The sequence below is a fragment of the Thermobia domestica genome, chromosome 9, assembly GCF_964235325.1.
Source record: "Thermobia domestica chromosome 9, izTheDome1.hap1.1, whole genome shotgun sequence".
In the NCBI taxonomy this organism is placed as follows: Eukaryota; Metazoa; Arthropoda; class Insecta; order Zygentoma; family Lepismatidae; genus Thermobia; species Thermobia domestica.
In genome coordinates this window covers 284410942-284424574 of record NC_137462.1, presented here as the reverse complement: position 1 = coordinate 284424574, position 13633 = coordinate 284410942, and the positions used below count along the sequence as shown (strand labels likewise).

General features: G+C 32.4%; 1 long non-coding RNA gene across 1 annotated transcript; it reads left to right on the top strand.

Moving 5' to 3' along the window:
* The first annotated feature begins 2157 nt into the window (after nt 1-2157).
* Nucleotides 2158-12593, top strand: LOC145660741 (uncharacterized). Its single transcript, XR_014126877.1, has 3 exons — nt 2158-2499; nt 4798-5012; nt 12039-12593. It is a non-coding gene; the product is annotated as an uncharacterized LOC145660741 (long non-coding RNA).
* The last annotated feature ends 1040 nt before the right edge of the window (nt 12594-13633 follow it).

Genomic DNA, 13633 nt, shown 5'->3' with positions numbered 1-13633 from the left:
GCATAATCCATACATTAATTTGTTGAATAACTATCTCAAGCTAAGGTAAATAAAAAAAAAAATTAGTGCATTCAGAATTTTATAAAAGTGTTATGTTGAATGTTGTATACCTTAACGTGAAAGCCTGTAATTCGCCCAAGGAAAGTCTAAAATCTGATTAAAATCACTTTCAATGTGATCGCCTTAGTTGTAGCAATAATTTACTAACAAATAGCTCAAAAACCCACGTGGGTTTTTTCAAGTCGGTGCAACTCGAAAAAACCCACCGGGTTTTTTTGGGCTGGGCTCCCTTGGGAAAACCCTGCTTACAGGGTTTTCACTAGGCGACATGAAATATGTTACTTGGGATACATTAAATTGAAAGGAGGCACCACAAGTAATTGTTGAAAAATGACAATTCTTTTATTATATACGTATAAATACGGCTTTCGGATATGTAGCAGAGAATCTGCAGAGGAGAAAACGCAAATCGGGTGAGGTATGTGGGTACAAAAAATAATGATTACTATGTAACCGAGTGAGGGCGGAGCAGAAATATTGGGCCGTAATATAACATGAGGGTGAGTCCGAAGGGGACAGGCGCGTTTGTGATAGTGGGTATGGGCGCTAGCCTAGGTTGTAGTAAATTGTGGATTTTCACGAGGCGAGTTTCAATAGCATTTGTCCTGGTTCCAAAGTAGTAATGCTCTAGTTGTAAAGATAAAATATAGTTTTTGTACACTGTGAACAATAGTATGTAATAGAGCTATGTTTCATATGCATTTATTTTAACGGTCGTGAAGCGCGTGTAGTGATTTTAACTAGTGAACGTAAAATACAACCTAATTACTTTGTATTTAAATTTGTCGCCTATAGAATTTTGTTCCCTATAAATATGCCTTATGGACAAAGTCATGAACGAAGAGTTCAGAAGGCTGGAAATGAAAAAAACGAATTTCAGTTGAAAAATTGTTAAAGTACCGGTGTACGAAAACTACACGTGCGCTCGTGATACAGTCATCTATTACATGTAGTCACTTATTTTATTAGCTGTAAAGCAGTTTTAATGATTTTACGGAGGTAACCTTACACTTGTATACCTAAAATAAAGGCATATTACATTGAATTGAATTTGTTGCCTGTAAAAATTTAAAACTATTTCGTATAGACACGTCACATCATGCAAATAATTAAATTTTAGCTGTAATTTTTTCAAAATAGTGCTCTGATATTACGCTAAGTACCAAGAGTTCACTATTTTCTTGTGGAGCGAACGAAAATTTTGGAGTGATAACAAGAAAATGAATAGGAAGATTATTTTTGTACACCATTTTTTGTTTTTTCTACCTAAATTTCACTTAGATGGATTTCTGCAAAACTCGAAAAGAGAGGGGAATTGTCAATATGTGTGTAATAACTGATAATAAATGCTTACCGTTTAAGTGGATGCATTTTTGTAGACTGACGTCTGCTCTATAATTACGAAGCGCACGTATAATAAAAATATATAACATAATTGTAGTCGATCTGGCTATACTGATTCGAAGTTTGTTACTATTGTTGCCAACTATCTGAGTAGAAATTAGGGCTGAATGCTATTGATCATGAGGAAGGAATTAAAAGCGTTAAATGCAGTAAAGTATGTAGCGATAAATTATCCCGGTTGGGATCATTGCAGTCGTCTGCTATCACAGGGATTTCATAAATTCATACGAGGTATTTCCCTTATTTTTTTGCTTTTTCGTAGGGTTTAGGAACTTTCGTACAAAAGAACGTACGTACAAACATTTTTTTCTCCCGAAACACTCAACCCACAAACAAATAGTTTTGCGCTAAAATTCAGTTAACCTCCTGCTGTTTATATACTCTTTTATTTTCAATATACAAGCTACGTGGATGAAGAATTCGCTTTTGGACGAAATGGGTTTTTGGATGAAAGTTCCGTCTTCAGCGAAAATCGAGAGTCACCTGGTGGCGAAATTCCGAAACAACACATGAAACATACGGAGAGAAGGGAACAAAATGAAGTTAAGAATATGATTTGGAAATAGTAGCAGATTAGTTTTGAAAACAATAGATTTACCGTATTTATTTCATGTTTATATGTTCTTGTTTTTCTTTCTTTTCTTTCCTGAAAAAGTGAAACTGTACATAAACCTTCTTATTGTATATAGGACCTCATTCCGTGTCCGTGTTTGTAAAATGTGCTGATCGCATGAAATACTTTTGCATTACAATTATCTGAACATCCTGCTATTTATTAACTGTTCTACTTTCAATTTACAAGCTATGTGGGTTAAGAATTTTCTTTTGGACAAAATGGGTATTTGGATGAAAATATCGCCTCCAACGAACATCGGTAGTCATCTGGTGGTGAAATTGCGAAACAGATAATAACGGAAGAGAGTGAGAAGTACAGAGTTTAGAATATGATATGAGAATAGTAGTCAAAGTGTTTTCAAAAGAATAGATTTATTTATTGTTTGTAGTTACATCTCAATCTCTTGTATCCTTCTAAAAGTAGGTGAAGTAGTCTTCGTTGCTCTTACGCTAACCGGTAGTAATGTTTTCAATTTAAAGTCTGTATAGTTTTCGTTTTGACATACCACTATTGAATTTTCAACAGTTATTTCCTGAACACATTTGCTAAGGATATAGGTTGGAATATTGCACATAATTGTAATACAGTGATTGCGATTGTGTTTTGCATATAACATAATAAATTAATCGAAAATAGCAAGAAGTATGTACTGTTGTATACAACATCAATTCAGAAAAGTTTACAGGTATAGGGAAACCAATTAAGATCCGTTATGAAACACCAGCAGTTGATATGAATTTACAGACGCCGAATTAAATGTATGAGGTTACAGAAAAGTAGAAATTGTTTTAATGATATAATAGCAGATTTACAAAACATCGCTATAGCCATCTTTCTAATCTATACTAAGGAGAGGACAAGCGATGATAGATGGGGAGTTTACGAACTGTTGCTTTGCACAATTCTTTCTTCATTTGGTACGGATTAACGGTTGGTAAAGTTCTGCATTGGGCGGGCGAGTACTAAGTACATCTAACCTAACGACCTAAGTACACCTAACCTAAGCCAACGATACTACATTACGCAAGGTTACCACCTGGTTGGATTCTTGCAAATTAACTGGCATTTGCATTCTAAATATGGCTGCAGGTGTACAGAGACACTCTAGTTGGTAACGTTACGCACACAAGAGAAATTGCACTTTCTTAATTTTAACAAAATGGGTGCCCACCCTATTCTACCCTACTTATCCCTCACTTTACCCTACTCTTTATAGCCTTTTATTATGATTTTTGTCGACAACCAGGCGCAAGATCAACTTCGGAATAAATGCCCAAATAAAAAACTGGTCCGGCAAAAGCTAAAAATGTGCCCAACTATTTCATGAGAAGGAAGTACGTCGTGAAAATAAATATGTAAAATCTCAAGATCTACACTGCGTTTCACAAGGCACGTAATCATGTAAGGAATGAATGCGTGCTCAGTTCATCGGTGTAAATGTATATTTTCTTATTTTTTTTTTATTTATTTATTTTTTTTTTTTTACATTTAATTTCGCAAGCTCTTGTATTGCCTTAAAAGCACTACCGTATTTTAGTGAGTTTTATTTATAATTTTTTTTTTTTTTCTGGTTTGCATTTTGGTGCGGTGCTTGACATTAATGCTGTACCGAATATTGTTTACTTTCTCCCCGAAAATACTAGGTACATTTTCGAATACCCCTGGCTCACTTGGTGGTGATTATTGTTCGAAATGCAATGTAAACGTATGCCGTAAAACGTAGGGCATAAAACACGAACCAACTTTGCTAGGTTGTCAATAAAAGGACGATCGCTATATAACAGAGTCAGGGCAGGAGTGAAGCAGGGAGGCACAAGCGATAACGAGGGGATGCTTTGGTACGGAACCAGGCGCGTCAGCGGCAGTGGGTACATACATAAAAGAGGATAGTAGAAGAAAGCTTCGTATGTTATATAATGCATGGCTTATGTGTTGCACACCTACCTAACCATGCGATATAAGCGATCACCTTTATTTTCTACAAATTAATCGTTCTTTACCTAATGACTATCTTCATGTCTCGGGACTTAGTTTGCGTTAATTGTTATCGATCCACATTCGGAACAATTTAGAATGACAAATGAGAAAAATATATACCTCTTTTATCGAGAACTAGTCTTTTGCATAGGTTAGGATTGCTTAAATATAGAGATTAGCAATCCTAAGTATGGAGATTAGCACTTGCAACATTATAAACTTAAAATACGAGACCCGTGAATGTCACGGTGCAGATTTTTTCACAACTTTAAATTTAACTGACACACACTCATAGTCAACGTCTTGGGAATAAAATCAGAAAAATAAACACTGCTGAACAAGACTGCACTTATTTCATATAAAAACACATTTACACGTGACGTTTCGATCTTCTAGCGAAGATCCTCATCAGACGTACACATCTGATGAGGAGTGTACGTCTGATGAGGATCTTCGCTAGAAGATCGAAACGTCACGTGTAAATGTGTTTTTATATGAAATAAGTGCAGTCTTGTTCAGCAGTGTGTTTATTTTTCTGATTTAATTTAAATGTACCAATATGTAAATGCTTAGATACGTGCAGTAGAATTTATTCTGAGAACAAATAGTAGAAAGAACGTAAATATAAATGATACAGAATCAAATAAAATCATCTGAACTTTTATTAGTGAAATATAATGATGTTCACACTAACAAATAGTATTTATTTAATTAATTTACTTGTTTTTTTTTCATTATAGATCCATTTCAAAATATAAAAAGATGCTTCACAATGCAGAGTTTTTGTATAATCTAAATTATGATGTAACAGCTGCAGCTCGCCAGTTAGAGAAAGAAATCTATTTCAAACCTCCTGAATGATAGTGGCTTTTGAAATGGAATTGTTAATGAAGGGAGCATAGAAACGTCTCCGTTTCGAACTAACAGCAATTTCGAAAATGCATGGAAGAAACTGGTAAGTTTATTACAATGGTTACAAGATTTTGTTATACCGTACATTTAGGGGAGAAAAAAAGTATTCTTAACACTGGTTGTCGCTCAAGATTTGTCCCAAAGTCGTGATACTTCGATCGATTTTTGAAGTGAATAATGGGGTCAAGTAGATAATACGTTTTCTTCTTAGTTTAACCTGGAGTTTCTGCGGTTGCTTTGAAAACACGCCTTGCATTTCGTAAAGCCAGTCCCGTTTTAGTCTCGGTTTTCAAAATGTAACTTAAGGTTTTCTTTCTTTTTCTTTTTTTTGTGTGTGTGTGTATGTATTTGAGTAATCACTTATAATTGTTCACATTCTACTGGGTACAACATAAACACTGTGGCGGGCAAATTTGTTATAATAAGTAATGGAAAATACTTCGTATTCATATATAATTTTATATTCTAATTATATTAATAAATTATATGATAAAATTACTGAGGATTATTGTGTGTGAGTACAGCCATAGAATATTTTCACCTTATAGCCTCTGGTCTAGTGATTAGTGCAGGTGTCAATGATGTTCTTGATCAGGGTTGTGTTCGACATGTAGGAGTATTTTTCCTTTTGTCATACATCTGCAATTAACAATATGTTCCGTTATCCACTGCGCATTGACAATCTTAAACTTTTGTAGAGCGGTTGCTTATGAATATGTTTCTTCTTAGATTTTAAATGAAATATTGCAGTAAATTTCGCACGCGTATCTCTTGTAGAACAAAAAAATATTACAAAATTTCTGAACGTTTAATTAAAATATTGTAGAACCGTTAGTAAGCCGGAAATAATGACATCACAATGTTTTGTACCTGAAACATGACTGAAATTGGACTTTTTACTTTCTTTTATATATATTCCTTTTTTTTTTTTTTTTTCTTTGGTAAGCGCTTAGGATTCGGACCGGGATCCATTCCCTGGGGGAGCTCATATAGTCCGGATTCCACGTTAATCAGTAGGTCCATGTCGTTGCTTAAATGGGCGTTAAAATAAACTGAACTTAATAAGTGATACTAGTATTTAACGATGGAAGACTATAATATAATAGTACTTTTATTGCACAGTTTACTGACCGACCTTGGACTTGGTAATCTCTTGCTTCGGAACCTACGAGTCCTTGATAAATTCAGTTTCTAACAAATTCTAAGTAAAGTCTTTTAGTTCATTCTTTGTTTCCTCAGCTTCATCATAGGAATGTAAGTAATGACACTTGATAAAGAGCTCAAGCTAACTCTTTTCAACTGTCCTTCTCATAGGTAGTATGAATGTTGTTAACTATTACAGTTTGAGTTACGCAGATTGTATTTGGTTTTTCTTTTACAAATAAATAAATAAATAAATATATTAGTGAGGAAGGATTGTGTTAATTGCTTACTGTTTTTCTTCTCATTCTTATATAACGTTGTAATTTGTTGGTGATAAAAATTCTAACACTGATTTTACTGTAGATTCATTACTGAGGCTTCCTACTTCATTCCGTATGTTCAAGAACAGGTAAAATGCTTCTCATCTTCCTTAGTGCATCCATTTGATATTTTGGGAAGAAAGAAAATTGAAAGAGAAATTTACGGCATGAGTTATACGAAATGGTAACAGTACGTTGGATACGAGCAGAGAAGAAGTCTATATAGTTGTTAACTCTTTAGAAAGTAATTTTAATAAAGTATTTTCTAACTGAACAGGATATCTTTCTTTCGTGAACGTGCGGATTTAGTGATATTTGTAGTGGGACATCACTAGGTGAAGGTGAACGAAGAAGCGGGCACAAAAGGGAGTAAAAGTTGAAATTTGTATAATATTTAACAGACGAAAATTGACCACGGTCTGCATATCTACCATTATAAGTCGTTTAATAATTGTCTTTTAATTATCTGGTTCTCAGAATTATATCTTCTTTTCTTTACCTTCTGATGGCGTTCATGATGGGTTAAAACGTTGTTATTCAAACTACTTTTCTAAATGATGTCATTATGACTGTGTTTACTTCGAGTGTCCCATTCTTGCAAATAGATTAATAGCGATTCCATATGTGTATTATATGGATACAAGAAAGTGAACACGAACACACACATACATACATACATACATACATACACGCACGCATAAAGGAAAACCTGTCAACGTATATGCGATGATGGTAGAAAAAGTATAATACAGCACATATATAGACCAATCCCTAATAAATAAAGTTACTTTAACGTTTCGAAGCTATTCTTGGTCACTTAAGAATAAAAGATGGAAATTCAAAAGAAATCCATAGTGTCACGTTAGTATCGTTTCTTTCTTCCATTTCGAAAACACCATCGTAAGAATAGCGTGGCAGAGAACTTTTCTTGTTTCTTTCCTTTATCTTACGTGACAGAAAATGATTTCGAGAGCTTAAAAGTTACTTTACTTCATTATTGAATAGTGTGTATATATTAAGTGCACTGTTGTTTGTTAAATAACCATGGTTTACATGCTAACTTCGGGAGCCCATTGTACTGACTCTATATATTTATATATGTATATTAAAAATAGACTCATATTTAAAAAAATAATTAGAAATTTAAGTTATAAGAATTGAAATCTAAAACTATGAAAAAGTAATTGATTAACATAAAAATTACAGCAGAAATAAGTAACGGTTACAATTAAAGTTAACGTCACAATTCATCGATTAGAATTAAAAACTGATTTTGCACTACTATAACATGTAATTTGCCTTGAGTTGTCCAAAATAGCACATGATTTAATGCACAGTATTAATGACTTTAAAAAAATTTATAGTTCGTTATGAAGAGTCACGGTTTTGTGTAAAGATAGTAATTAACATAAAATTATATTGAAAATAAAATTACGATTTAAAATTGAGTATAATATGAATAAATTAGAAGACATAATTTTCAGATTAACTATGTGTATCAAAGGATTATATGTAATCATCGTCATGAGCAGTGATTTCAATGTTGCAAATTACATCAGAGAATATCTTAGGACAGCTCATATAATACGTCCAGTATAGGAATACATATTATTACATTTTAATCAGAAGTTATTATTGTAAATTAGTATACATTACAAAAGATCTGTGCTTTAATAGTTTCAAACTCACTTATGTTTTTAAATGGACTCCGAATAAGAATCATTCGTCTGTTCCCTACGTACATTCTTAGCAATGGAGAGGTACGTGTATTTTTTTTTGCTTATGTAAACAGAAAGATATTCAAGCATCTCTGAAGAAGAACAGTAAATAAGAGCTGCAGAACACAATCCATAAGAAAATTGAATATATTTACATAACATTGTGATATTTGCCTCTAACAGGCTACTCTCTAGCGTTGCTTTTAACTGTTGAAAAATGTAAAGTGATTAGAAATACTAAATATATGTTATACTTATCTCTTCATAAGTAATTAGATTATGAATCATAATAACATGAAGCTTTTATTGTTTCTAAGTTTCAATTAGTTCTCTTAGTTTGAATGTCGGATAAAGCAATGGGATCAGCAGTTCGAAATATATTAAAATTTAGGAGAGGAATCGTTTCTTTAGAATTTCCGTAAAATGATAATAGGTTACATGAACCTTTGTAACAAATCTTATATTATGAATAGATCCCATAATCGGAATACGAAATACCCTTGCGTATGTGTAGCTTCTTGCTTGGGAAGAATGAGGAAGGAAAAATAAAAGTAACAATAGAGAATTTTCCCTTCTCTGCTGATAACTAAATTGACAAGTAAACAATACTGACCTCAAACAATATAGTAGATGATCTCAAACAAGTATAATAGTTTGGCCAGAATATGAGAAGTCCAGCTCAAGATGTTGATTACTTTGGATTTTAGCGTCCAGCTAATTACCAGGGCTATATTAAACATTATTAGTCATGAATGTATAAGTTCACGTGGGATTTAAACGATATAACCTCCCACCGAGAACCGAATCCGAATATTTCTTGCCAGTTGGGAACTGAGAATGGAAGTGACAATCGATCGGAATGGGAGTCATATTGATCACATCCTGTAACAATGAGTGGTTCTACTTGTATGACTAATCTATTTTTTTAATGACATAAAAAAGAAATAGTGATTTTTAAAACGGTTTAAGCTGCAGAAACAAAGTTTCATTAATTTTTCATAAAAATATGCATACATCATGACATACCTGATGCTTCCTGTTTGAGAAAATGACAAAATTCAAGATTGCGGTTTGAAGAAGACGGTTGGCATTAAGGTGTGTCCTCGAGCATTTACTACATTCCTATTTCCTATCCACGTTGTTACTTTTGTTATATTTTGCTGTATTCTCCACTTATTAGGTTTTCCGCATTTGTGTACTTCCCTATATATTGAATATTGTTTCATAAACGAAATATGTTAAATGTCGTGTCTAGGAAAAATCATTTTCAGATAAATTGTACGAAAATAATTGGAAAGCGAAATTTAAACCGACGTCAAGTTTAAGAAGGTTTAAAATCCAAGGTGTTTGAATTTTTTTTGTTCTTGTATATTTGTTCTGATTAGTACACATTGTTATATATGTGTACAAACACCAAGGAATTATATATTTAAATAACTGGCAGTGAATTTCTGTTTTTAGTATTATTTTGGATTTTCATCAACACTAATCAAAATGTCAGGGGTATTTAAAGACATGCGTTATTAGCGCATATGAATATTGTGGCGTTCTGTGTTAACTCAAAAACAAGTGCAAACTAAATCGATGAAGTATAAGTAATATCTCGTTAGTACTTTATGAGATTAGGTGGAAATTAAAAGAATATTACAGATACTAATTTTCTTGCTGAATTTTGAAAGTACGTTCGTTGCTAGGCTTTTCACAAAGTCTGTCTGTTAATTTCTGATAATTTACACTTACTAATTCAGTTAATGTATTGTGTGGCGAAAAGATAATAAGATTGTACCATAAAAGGAGATGTTCATCATCGTAAGACCAAATAAAAGAAAAGAGTGGAAGAAGACGGAAAATATGCAAAATTAAAAGAACAGCGTATTCAGAAGAAAACGTTTCTAGCAGGACCCTAGAGAAGTACTGAATGCTTTCTTGATTTTTTTCTGGGATATACTTCGAAGAATAGATGTGGTGATGATTGCATCGACTGGGAAACTTCATTCTTACTGTATGCCTTATTTCTATTAATGGTAAGTACCTTACTTCTCACACAGGGAATTGTTCCAACTATGTGGAACTTCAACATTATATTTTAATAAGAAACTTTAAAATATTTTAAGATATTTCTATAAATGTGTGTACTACTAATGAGTGTCATAACGAAACTTACATCTAATTTGTTGTCTAATAAACAAAAGGAAGAAATATTCTGCAAACAAATATTTGTAGAATATTTCTTCCTGCTCTTGCCGCACGCAAGAAATGGTATTGGTAAAAGTTTCACTTACGGGGCATTTGCAATACATAAATTTATAGAAACATCTAACAGGTTCGGTGTTTGCACATCTATTAGATATCCAAATTAATAGCTTCAATATCTAATCAATGTGACGTTAAATATCTTACATGTATGTATTATGTTTGAGAAAAAGAAAATTTGTATCTTGTGGCATATATTCATTCGCTATCCAATCTATACAGAATTACATATATGCATTTAATAAACGTCTCCGCATGTCACTTATACGTATGTAGTATTTATTTCGTGGTATTTGGATCTATTTGCACTATCTCCTCGGTAATTGATATTTCATGCAACATTTTGAATAAATATTGATTATACCAAGTGTTCTTATCTTGGTATATATTAGACGTAATAACAAGTATGTATGGATATGTATAGTTGTGATAAAAATGATTTCTGAATTAGATATAATATTAGGAACTTCACTAGATAATCCTATTAATATTAGCATATAATTCGTATTGCTTTTCAACTGCATTATGCACATATAATAATTTTTTTAGGTATCTACATGATATAACACTCGCTCCAAAGCTATGTATACTTCTATATGTTCATTTGAAACATTTTCAGGACAAACTACTTTGGCCCCTCTTGTCATTATGAAACTATTTGTGTTATTTAATTCTTAAATTCTTCACTAAGGAAAACGAAAACTAATTTTGCTACGACTAAAAGAATTAATTTATTCATTTCATTTGTCTTCAAAAGTTATCAATAAAAATATACACTCATATATATTTATAATTACTTACTGCATTATATGTGCTGCGTTGAGATACGCTAATTTTGTGGAGATCTTGATGTTCAGTGGCTTTATATAGACACATAACAGTTTTCTAGTACATGAGGCTTTTAAGTTAATTCTCTGGAAAAGGTAAGTTATTGTTTCGTTATAAGAACACTATTTATAATGAATTAAAGTGTATTAACAAAATATTATAAGCAAGGGCGACAGGTTTTCAAAACTAAGGGTTCTCTCACACCTCTTAATAGGCGAATAAGACGATATGAATAACAGCAATATGGAGTTTTTTTTATTTTTCTTTCAAATGTTTTAGAAACAATCCCTTCTGAAAATGCAGTTTTAGGTGTTCTTCAATCTAAATGTTTTTTTTCTTATTTATTATTTTTTCACGGTAGAAATACATGTATTCTTTAACTACAGTATGCCAGGGTCATTAAAATTGTAATAAGGATATATTTTAGCCCCCTATCTAAGTTCCCATCACGCCGTTTTTAACACTGGTCATTTGTGGCATGAGTGTATTTCTTTTTCCAGGATATAAGACAGGGAACGCTTACTAAATAGACTTAGGGCAACAGGTATAACGATTTCTGTTGCTGTCATTCATAAAGTCCCTTATATCCACCATTTTTGCGCTTCATAAAAATAACGAGCCAAAGTTTCCTTTTAAAAATGCGATAAAATATTACATCATCTTCATTTTTCTCTATATTTTAAGTGAATTCATAGGACTTCCATAACAATTCAGGGGTACGTAATCAGCAAAGAAACCGTCTGTGATAATACGTTGCATTATTATATGGTTATCGTCTGATCGCAATATTACTTTTTCTCTTTCCAGATGGCAGAACTGACTTGCTGCCTACACAGTGCGTCACTTAAGCTCAAAATTTATAATATTTGAAATAGGATTGATTTTCTTCAGACGTCAGTAAAGCAACTTTGGTGGTTTAATTGATAATTTTTTGTGAATGCATGAACGTAATTACATTCTTGTAAACCTGTAACATTAATTGTGTATCTCCTAATACTAATCTAAAGCTAAAAAAATTATTGTGCATTACGTATTTGAGAATACCGTTAATAAAATATTAACATTTATTCATGCTGTTCATAATAAATGTATGTATTTTTCATATATTATAATTGTTTTTTGTGTCATCGACTCGTTTACACGTTGCATCCGTGAACAAAATATATCTCAGTACCTTTAATTGTTACTTACTTTCGACATAGAAGAAAAGCTTTTCTGTTTTTAGCAGTGGTCGTACGTGAATGAGAAGAAACGAAAGAAATAAAAGTTTGTTGATTTACAAAATACTTTGTACCATCATAATATCATTTTATTTAAAATGATTTCTTAATAAATTAATATCAGTTTATTTTCATGATCGTTTTATTAATGATTTCATTGCCCTTGGAAAGTATATTAAATAAGATTTATGAAATGAAAGTGTTGTTTAAAACCTGTAATAAAAGGTTGACATTAATTTTGCAAAGTTGATATTGAAGAAGAAAAAAAACAAAAAGATCCATTGTTATTTTATTATAAGAATAAGTGTTCATTACAATCATTTAGTTGGCTCGAATAAAGCTGTATGGCACATTTTGCAATGTACTCAGTTGTCAGTGCAACACGTCACTTACATTTACTTAGATGCACTTTCTAAAACTTAAGTAGATCAATGTTGTATATGGAAGCATATTACAGTTATCTTTTTACAACACTTCATTTACATGTGGCATAGACGGTTTGTTGCAGGGAATGATTTCATTGATTGTAAAAGCATTATGTTTCAGGCAAGGGAATGTCTGTCTGGGCTTGAAATTTTCCACAATAGATATAACAACTGATATAGGGAGAGAGCCGAAAGTGAGATAATGGTGGTCAAATATGTGACACTCAGGCTCAAGGAATAATTTGAACGATATGCTCTACAATTATATACAACGATGATGGAACTTTAATCACCACATCAGGAAAAACAGAAACGATATGATGCGGAAACATTAGGGAAACAAGCACCAGAAGGAAGTCAAACGAGGAAATGCCAGTGACAGTAAAATAGAAGGGATGAAGCAGGCATAGAAGGTACTTTAAGATTATGTGCTGCTAATTTCAATCATTGGAAAGAACATTTTCGAGCATAACACTGAGAAACAGCCAGATGTTGTTAAAAATAGAAGTGCAATGGAGAAAGCAGGACCAATGAAATGCACAGAAACAGATTTTGTGAAATGTTTTAGTTCGTTTACGACAGACGAAATGTTCAGTTAATAATGGTAAAGCTACTTTCAGATTCTGAAGTGTACTCGGATTATTTACTATTTACACGAATTTTGTTCTATGCAATTCTTTTTCTATATTCATCACCGATATCATAATATACTACATGGAATCTGCATTAGACTTCAAACATGTGCTATCTAGTATAT